Genomic DNA, 10,666 nt, shown 5'->3' on the forward strand with positions numbered 1-10,666 from the left:
CACATATTATTTCATTGAAAAGAATGGTGTTTTACTATTTTAAAACAGGAGAAAAAGTCTTCACAATATGGTACAGATATAAATTTAAGGTTATATTACATGGCTTCAGAGATCTGCTTGCTAAACTAAATACTTCTAGAGGCCAATTAACTACTTCAATACTGGACACTTTCACCCCCTTCCTGTCCAGGCCAATTTTTAGCTTTCAGTACTACCACAATTTGAAAGCTAGTTACTCAGTCATGCAACACTGTACCTAAATGAAATTATCACTTTTGTAGGCAGATAGGACTTTCTTTAGGTTGTTTTTAATCAACACTTTTTTTTTCCTGTTACTATATAAATGAAAAAATACCAAATGGTCCTTATCCCCATGTTGGTGCTGGCAGAGGTTACTATTACCACAATCTGGTTTTGGATTTGGATATCACGTCTGTGACTATTGCAAGGTGTTTTATCTTTTTGGATCTCATGCAACGCTGTACCTAAATAAAATTATCATTTTTTTAGGCAGATAAGACTTTCTTTAGGTTGTATTTAATCACACTTTTTAATTATTTTTTTTTTTTATTTTATAAATGAAAAAATACCAAATGATCCTTATCCCCATGTTGGTGCAGGCAGAGGTTAATGTTACCACATTCTGGTTTAAAGGTTTTGGATGTGGATATCACGTTTGTGACTATTGCAAGGCGTTATATCTTTTTGGATCTCTTTGTATTTTTTTAGGATATTTCTCCACATTAAGTACTGCTAGAGGAGCCTCTTGTGGATTGACCTGTGATCTCTCTCTATGCATAGCCCACTGGGGCCCCCAGACTGGACTTCCGGGCACCGTGTCCATCCCTTATGTTCCATCCTGTACCTCTGACCTCAATAGCCGTGCACTGTTGGGTATCCATCAGCTCAGGTTAAATACCCCTTGCGGGTTACCTTTCAGCTACAGCCAACTGCACCCCTTGAACCCTGAAGAAGCTATCTGCGAAACAGGTTGGGATATCATCTAAAGAAAATAACCCTTTCCCTTTTGATTACACTGCTTGTTGTGTTTTAATCGATATTATATTATTCATAACGGGGGCAGGGTGAGATGATATTGAGGGTTGCTGAGCTTGTCTTGATTTAATTTTATAAGTTTGTTGGTTTTTTTGGGGATTGTACCCCTAGATATTTTAATGAATTTTGTAATAAAGAAAAATTTTATGAAAAGGTTTTTATGAGTAGTTTTTGAGGGGAGGTCTTCAGCACCATTTGCAATTCCAATATTCTTCTTTTTGGAAAAAATACCAAATATTTTGAAAAAAAACCCCCATATTTTTCTTTGTTTCTCTTAAAATAAATAATATTTTTTCATAAATTTAGGCCAAAACATATTCTATTACATTCCTTTGGTAAAATAATCCAAATCAGTGTATATTATTTAGTCTGTGTGAATGATATACAGTATAAAAACATTGATACATACATTTAAAAATTGATCGATCCTGATGTACTGATTCGGCTGTCATTTTGCTTTAGGCCATTCAGGAAGCAGTTAATAATGTGTTTTTACTATTCATAAGTTCAGTTTAGTCACTTAATTGAAATATAATTTCTGATTGATTGCTACATATATATATTCCTCTTTATACTATGGGCTGTAATTGGCACATTTTATTTGTCAGACCCATGTCTATTAAGATGACGAGCACTTTTCACCATGGCCTCCAATCACTGTGGTGCTGTGGAACACTTTCCGTGGGGCACTTTCTTCAGCCCGAAGGAAATTGTCCCTACCTTAAAAGGGCTAATTTGTTATCTTTGTCCTAACATTGGAGAAAATTCTCTGCCCTTCCCTGCAGCTACAGAGGTAAGTGATGACCTATTTTAGTTTGTTAAGAATATGGAAATACTTAAAAATTCATAGCCGGGGCACAGGTTCATGAATCTTGCTTGGAATGGTTTACTGCTGGTTTAGGTTCTAGAAATTGAAAAAAAGACTTCATTTTTAACTAAACCATGTTGATGTTCAGTGATGTCCTGAGAATTAATCTTACATCAATCTGTTGAAAGAGTACCATTTCTTTTTTTTCTAATGAACTTAGAGGTTAGCTTTGCTCACGGATTTTGTCAGTTATAGTGGTGGTGAGGAGGTGTATAGAGCTGTACATTGTCTCTCGGTACATTTTTGTTATTCCAAATGTGAATTCTGAAGGCCTTTTCCTGCCACTCCATCTGTTCACATTTACGATTGTTTGTCGTTTTCTATTTAAAAACTATGTGAATAATGTAAACTTTAAAACATACAGTAAATGGTTAGGCCAAGGTTAAGTGTTGAGTTTCAATGTCATGTTAAGTGTTAGGAGTTGAAACGTAGGGAAGAGGTAATGTGGTAAGAGTAGTTTAAGGGTTTGATTATCATTTAGGAATTGGAAAGGAGTGGTTAAAGCAGAACTCCAGTTTTTACAAAAAGATAAATTGAAGATCTTCTTTAAGTGTTAGCTGCAGCTTAAGGGTAGGTCAAGGTTATTCATTAGATATTATAGGAAGGAAGATGTGTGCAGTACTAAAGCCACTACACACCACTACACAGACTACCTGCACCTGAGTTTGCACCATTTGACAATTAAAATCAAGCGCATATTCACTAACCATATATGTAAGCAAAAGAAACCTCGCTAACATTTTCTTGGTTCATATTATATTAAAGATATCAATTTTGCAAGTTTAGTCTTAAGTAGCCATGGTATACTACATGCAATTTTAGTGGTATCTATTAAAATTGGTTTTGCTATCCCCTTGAGTTCCAATTAAATGCTTAAGCATCAAATGATATGTTAATTTGTTGCAAAAAAAAATCTAATTAGATGTTAATTGCTCACATAATTTTGAAATAATTAGATTTCATTTACATATTCACAAAAAAGAAAGATGTTTGGCTGATGAATTGTTATTGGGTGATATAATTTACATATCTTAAAATATTTAAGTGAGATGTTTAATATAAAAATTTATCAATTTTGTTTGTAGATTTGTGTAAAATACATTTCTTTACTGTTAATTTTTCAAAATGTTTTTTTTTTATCTAACATCTTTTTGCACATCAAGAATTGCATCTGTTGTGTGAACTAACCCAAGACAAATGTAATATTTTATTTTTCCTAATTTGCTAAACAGATATTTGTCAATATTGGTTTCTTTTTCTTCTTCTTTCTTAAGCAAACTTTGATATCAATTAATTAAGAGAAAGCCACTTATAGCAGGCATATGCTAGTCTACTAGAATAACTAAAGCATAACATTTGATTTATTCTCCTTGGTTATTGATTGACTTAAGAAAGTTGACTTCAACAGAAAAACAGGAGTTCATTCTCATATCAAATGCTATTGCCACATAACAAGAACAAGAAAAACTTTAACCAGAAGTTGATGTATATCACTGGGCTTCCAATCCATTCATAGGTATGAAACCAGACATTTGTTCAGTTGACAAATGCTTGGCAGCCTGTATGCCTATGCAAATGTTTCTACAAAATAAATAGTGGGCCTCTGTTTTTTTTCTCGCCACGTTTATTACAATAACGTTCAATTTCACTTATATATGTGTCCATATATATATATATATATACTGTATACACACACACAGTACACACACATACACTATTGCATTTCCCATATTACCATATTAGCTCTGCTTTTACTGTTCACCTTAAAACTTTTCAATGTTTCTGTTATAAAAGTTTGCAAAGAAGTATAATTTTTTTCTTCACTGATATATGCTGATGAGGCTGCACTGATGGTCACTGATGAGACTGCACTGATGGTCACTGATGAGACTGCACTGATGGTCACTGATGAGACTGCACTGATGGTCACTGATGAGACTGCACTGATGGTCACTGATGAGACTGCACTGATGGTCACTGATGAGACTGCACTGATGGTCACTGATGAGACTGCACTGATGGTCACTGATGAGACTGCACTGATGGTCACTGATGAGACTGCACTGATGGTCACTGATGAGACTGCACTGATGGTCACTGATGAGGCAGCACTGATGGGCACTGATAAGCTGCACTGATGGTCACTAATGAAGAGGCACTTTACTAAAGGCAAAGAGACTGTTCGCTTTGCAAGGGAATTATCCCCAGAGCTTAGTGAGTGAGGTGAGGCTCTGCTTCCATCATCCAATCATAGCAAATTTATTTTTGTTTTTTAAATTTTCCTTTCATGTAATTGGGTCTGACCTGGAAAGAGTATAGAGATAAGTCGTTTTGACATTCATTTGCAGCATGCTTGTTCAGGAAATGTGACTGAAACATGCAAGAAGTCAACACAGCAAGCATTCCTAGATTGTAAGCTCGAAAGAGCACGGCCCTTGACCCCCTCGTGTTTTGTTTTGTTACTGTATTGTCTCATGTTCTGTCCCCCACTATAATGTACAGCGCTGAGCAAACCTTTTAGCGCTATATAAATACTGTATAATAATAATGTGGTATTTTCAGAAGGAAGTCTGCAATGGCAGCCCCAATACTTCTGTAATGACAGAGTCGGTTTAAGCTCCAGGTCTGTCTGCATACATGTAGATGTATTTGAGTTTTGCGTCTACTCTCCTAGCAATTATTAGTTCAGTTTGTAGGTTGGCTCTTTTCGTATATGTCTAGTCTGTTGGGCCTATCAGAGAATATGAACTTGTTGAATGTGATTTTATGTATTTATATGTATTTGGTTGAGTTACACTACTCATTTTATGATGTTTTGTTTTAGTCTTGAATGTAATAGAAGTCTTTTGTAAAAAGTGTTTGTACATAACCTCTGGGGCTTGAAAAGGGCAAGAAATGTGTTTTTTTTTAGAACAGAGATTTTATGTTATATTTTATCTGTTGTGCCTATTAAAGTAAAGACTTTTATCTGCATGATATTCCCACTGCTTAGAAGAATATTACAGGGATGGATATCAGTATTAATTAACAAAAAGAAAATAAGAAATGGTAACCCTGGTTACTTAGAACTCTCCAAAATTAGCCTTGAATTCAACCTTGGACATAACACAATTTATATTAGAAGAGTGACAATTCTTCATTCAATCTAAACAATCAGCAATGGCTCATTGCAGTCACAAAGTGTTTCACTCTGCTCTCTCTGAGAAATTAATTATAGACATGCAAATACCTTATGTCTTGCCCTAGACATCCTTATGCAATGTTACTGGACAAGTGTTCATTAGCTTAAATTTATAGCATAGACGTTCAACAAAATAGTTGATGTCTAGTCTAGTGTTAAATTGATGAAGACGTGAACAAATACAGATTTAATTTAATTGGGAATAAACATCTCAATACAAATTCATCACCCATACACGCATATGACTGTTGTGGAAAGATACAAAGATAGAAAAATAACTGTTATTGAAAAGATAGAAAAACAGAAAAAATACTCCCACATAAGCAATCTGCCAAACCATATGGGCTTGAAATCTCAAGAAAATACCACTTGAAATGTAATGTGTGCCAAATAAACTTCAAAATATTATTTTCTATCATGAACATTTATGGGACACTGCAGCATAATTACAATTTGTTCTTTATATGATGTAAGCTGTATGTCTATTGTGGAACATTTTACTTTAACTACTTTGGAATTAGGTAGATTTTCTTGGCACGGCTCAAATGAGTCATATGCATGCTGTCTGGGCCTCTTTTTTTGTACAATGAATAAATTCAAGACAAAAATACTTTGTCTAATATATTTCCTACTGATTAAAGTTGTCCAGAAAAAAAAATGTGTTGTACACAAATATATACTAGACGACAGTAAAAGTTTACATTTGTTCTGTAGACATAAATAAAGGTATACATTACATTCTATAAACAAACACAGTAATATGTTGATTAAAATAAATTACTAGCTGTAATAAGAGGTCAATTAGAAATCGGAATTTTTAACATGCAATTCTACCGTTTGATCACTTCCGATAATGTACCTAAGGGAAGCAAAATCATCAATCATGCAAATAGTAATTGTAACTTATTGTGCCTCAGTATCATTTAAAAGATCCTATTAGGAATAGGTTATAGGAATTAGACATGTGCAATTTGTTTAATTGTAAATCAAAATTGTACTACAATTAAGCAAGGCATCCAAGTTGCATCAAAGTTGCAGACAAGTTGCAAGGCATCAAAGTCGCAATGCAAAGTAGCACTGGCAAAAACGAATGAATCAGAATCAGATTCGGAACAACAAATATACAAAACTAATCTGATTATATGAAACAAATTCTGAAAACAGATCATTCTAGCATAACCAATATGACCAAATGAAATGACTGACAATAAATTAATCCGAAACGAAGCAAACATCTCTTATAGGAATATGTGCTCTACCATTGCTAAGGTAACTAGAAAGACAAACATAATCTGAAGTCTCAGGATCTGGCCTGTCACCTGTGCTGCATACCTGTGTCCTGTAGGGACAGAGGGGTTGATGGGAAAAACCACAGCGTGGGGGGAGGGGGGGATTTATACCAAAATGTCAGTTTCTGAAGAATTTTTAGCTGCTGATTTCTGTGTCTTGAATGCTAATTGTTCTTTACAAGGACATTTTTTATTGAGACTTTTAAGCTTGTCAACAGATCACCTTATGTATCCAGATGTGATAAGAGAATTCTACTGCAAACTCCACCAAACCATTTGGTTTGTAACTTTTTAGTTTCTAAAAGTGGGCTTGACTTTTTTATAGTTTCATCGGCAGAAATGTTTTCAAAGTATGGAGAACTGCCATGTGATCTCATGGTCTGTCCTCTGTGGAGGAAACCCTGTGCTCAACTTCCATAATGCACTCCTGTAATGTATTCGGGTCATGGCAAATCAATCCAAGATCAATGTGGAAATAATCAATCTTCCAGGTCTGGACTGACTGGCAGTTTTGAAATAGCTTGCATCACTAGGGCTGGGCTGGATGTTCGAGTTGAACGTAAATTCAATTCGAACATCAGCCATTTGTATGTTTGGCGAACACACAAATGGTAAGGGTAGTCGGAGGGCTGTTCACCTACCAAGCACCCCACAATGCACTGCGCTCTCAGAATGCATTCTGAGAGCCGTGATTGGTCAAAGCAATGCACCTGACCACAGGTAAGGCGCAATGCTTATGCCAATCACAGCACAACACACTGTGAGAGCCATGATTAGCCAGTCACGGTGACTTTGGCCAATCATGGCTCACGGCTAAGTCCACACCCCACACTATATAAGGCTGCTTACACCGCAGTCTTGTGTAGTGTGTTGCTGGAGTTTAGTGGAGTAGTTAGTGGTGTGGTAGGAGTGTAGTTTGGTGTAGAGCGGTGTTGTGAAGAGAAGTTTAGTGGTGTCAGTGAAGTGTCAATGTGTTTTACAGCACTTCTGTGTCTCAGCTGTTCCCATTTTTTTTTCTGTGTTAAATTTAAAAATCTTTATTTTTTTTTTTAAATTTTAGCAGCATCAGGTTTTACTGCTGCATTATTAGTATTCCCCCTTCTGTGTTGCAAGTGTTCTTCCTTCTGTGTCAGTAGTGGTTTCCTTTTTTTTTTTGGTTTCTTATTTATTAATTTTTTGTTAAATTTCATTAAAAAAATTTTTTTGCAACAGCAGCACCAGTAAAAATATTTAGGGCATAATTGCTGCTTCCCCTTCTGCGTCAACAGTGGATCCCTTTTTTTTGGCTTTCTGAATTTTTTTTTTCCCAGCAGCAGCAAAAAACTTTTCTCCATAATTGCCTCCTTTTGAGTCACAGGTGTTCTTCCTTCTGCGCCACCATTTTTTTGGGGGGGGCTTTCTTAATTTTTTTACATTTATATTTTTTACATTTTTTTGCAGCAGTAGTAAAAAAAATGCTCTATAATTGTGTACCCCCTATTTTCTTCAAAACAATAATAAAATGATTTATAATGCACCAAGCACAAAAGTATTGCACCCAAGCACCACATTCTCATCCCACACTCTAAAATAAATAGTTACAAAAATCGCCCCAAAAAATCCCCATCATGTTCGAAAGGCCAACAAGAAGAATTAGATGATCACAGGCAGCTAAAAGAGGGAAAACAGCCTTTGTGTCCACAGTGAAAATTAATGGTCATGAACATGGTGCATCCTCTGGAGGCAGGGCACGCTTTTCCTTTTTTCTGGTGCTGGCAGGGGCGGACTGAAAACTCATGGGGCCCCCGGGCAATAGGGGATCATGGGGCCCCTGTGTCCTTGCCCAAACTCAAAAAAGCCTATGAAAAAGGTACCAGGGGCATCTCATGGGGCCCCCTACTGACCCTGGGCCCTCGGGCGGTGCCCGAGTTTCCAAATGGTCAGTCCGCTCCTGGGTGCTGGCCATGTTATTGAGCCACAACATGCAGAAAAGGTGGTGAAGTGGATAACTAAGCCCTCCTCATCCTCTGTCAACCAGGCTCATACTAGCTCACCTTCCACAGCAACTGCCAAAGCAGCCTATTCCACAGGCTTCTTGTCCACAGCTACTCCTTCTGTAGCACTACCATCTTGCACAGAGGAGTCACCTGAATTATTCGAACATAGTGTCAGCCCCATGTTGCTGGAGGATGCACAGCAATTTCAATGCTCTGATGTTGGTTTCCAGGTTGAGAAAAGGAGTGACGTGAGCCTAGAGAGAGGGGGTGCCAATGAAGGTCAAGAAATTGGCAGTCATGTACCCCCAGCCACAGAATGGTGCCAAGTTGGCTGCAGTGACAAAGAGGAAGGGGATGATGAGGTCACTGATTGTTCTTGGGTGCCTGACAGAACAGAGGAGAAAGAGAGGAGGAGGCACAACTCCAACAAAGCAGGATGTCCTCCAGGGGCAGGCGTAAGGGCAGTCACCCTATTCCATCACATGACAGAGCTCCACAGGTGCAGGGCACTGCTGACTCCCAGCTGACTTCCAAAAGTTAATTGGTATGGGCTTTTTTCAACACATGTGCAGCAGACCGCAGTGTACCTATTTGCAGTCTGAAGCGGATCAAGCATGGCCAAAACACCAGCTGCTTGGGCACCACATGCTTGACAAGACATATGTTGCCCTGCCATGCAGCCCATTGGCAACAGCACCTGAAAGACCCACATCATAAAAAAGTGCAGACTTCTTACTCCTCATCTGGGATCGCTACCCCTACTATACCTATAATGTTCTCAACAGCCTCCACTGAGAGGGATGACATTCTCAGCATCTAAATACTTGTTTAGGCAAATTGCTAGCATTACATCTGCTGCCTTTCTATCTGGTGGACTCTGTTCCCTTCCATGAATTTGCAGAATGTGCTGTAACAGTGGCAGCTTCTGCTTCTCCAGTACTGGAGCTTGTTCTGCCACCACACCTCCAAAAAGCTGGTGGTGATTCTGCCACATCTGTCTGCTCCACCTCCTCCTCTTCCTCTTCCTCTTCCTCTATGGCTTCTTTTGCTGAATCATCCTCTGAACCAGTAGTGCTCCCTAAGCGTTCAAGGGGCTACACAAGCAGTCAGGCTAAAAAATGCCATTCAGTGCTTCATATGGTCTGTCTAGGGGACAGGAGCCACACCAGGGCAGATATTCTTATAGCTCGGCAGGGGCAGGCTCAGAGGTGGTTGACGCCACAGAAGCTTGAGCCAGGAATGGTTGGTACCAACCTTCTCTCTGTCCTTCAACAGGGACACTTGACACATGTTCCATTCTTGGCACACATCCTAAATTTCGTGGTGCAGCATTTCTTGAACAGGTACCCAGGCTTACAAGATCTTCTGCGACTGGCCAGAAAAGTCTGTGGCCAGTTTGGGTGGTCATACAATGCCAGTGTTCAGCTGGCTGACATTCAATGGGAATTCAACCTGCCCACCAACCACCTCATTTGTGACATGCCCAAAAGGTGGAACTCTACATTGGCAATGCTGCAGTGTCTGCACACGTAGCAGAGGGCCATCAATGAATACCTATGTGAGTATGGCACAAGGATAGATTCAGGGGAGCTTGGCTTATTTTCACCATGCCAGTGGCTGCTGATAAAGGATAAATGTACTGTCCTGTCACCATTTGAGGAGGCCACAAGAATGATGAGCTGACACAATGCATGCATCAGTGACCCTATCCCTCTAGTCTTCCTGCTGGAGCATATGTTGCGTGGAATCATGGACAGGGCACTTGAGGCAGAATAGCGGGAAGAAAAGGAGGACTTCCTTTCCTCTCAAGACCCCCTTTATACAGATACCATTCCTGCGGGGCCGCAGAACACACAGGAGAAGGAGGAAGAGGAGGAGGATTGTGGCAGCATGGAAGTAAAAGATAGCATAAGGCAATCCTCAAGGGATGGTTTTCAGTCTCCAGAAACCCAGCCAGGAGTAGTACATGGCTGGGAGGAGGTAGTTCCTGATAGTGTCTTCCTCAGTGACCCAGAGGACACAGAATCTCATGCCTCCTCAAACTTATACTGCATGGACTCCCTGATTCCCCATATGGAAGAAATATATATTTGAAATATATATACACTGCATATACACTGCATGTTGAAATGCGTTTTTATTACAAAATATATGAGAAATATGTTTAAAAATACATTTCAATTATACTGTATGTCTTTAAAAATAAAAATCTACATTTTTGGAATGCATTTACAAATATATGTAAAAATATATGTTAAAATTACTTTTTTATATGTTAAAAAAAATCTGAAGAATA

Source organism: Staurois parvus, unplaced genomic scaffold, assembly GCF_062004578.1.
Source record: "Staurois parvus isolate SC_StPar_1 unplaced genomic scaffold, SC_StPar_1.0 ptg000404l, whole genome shotgun sequence".
NCBI classification, from domain to species: Eukaryota; Metazoa; Chordata; class Amphibia; order Anura; family Ranidae; genus Staurois; species Staurois parvus.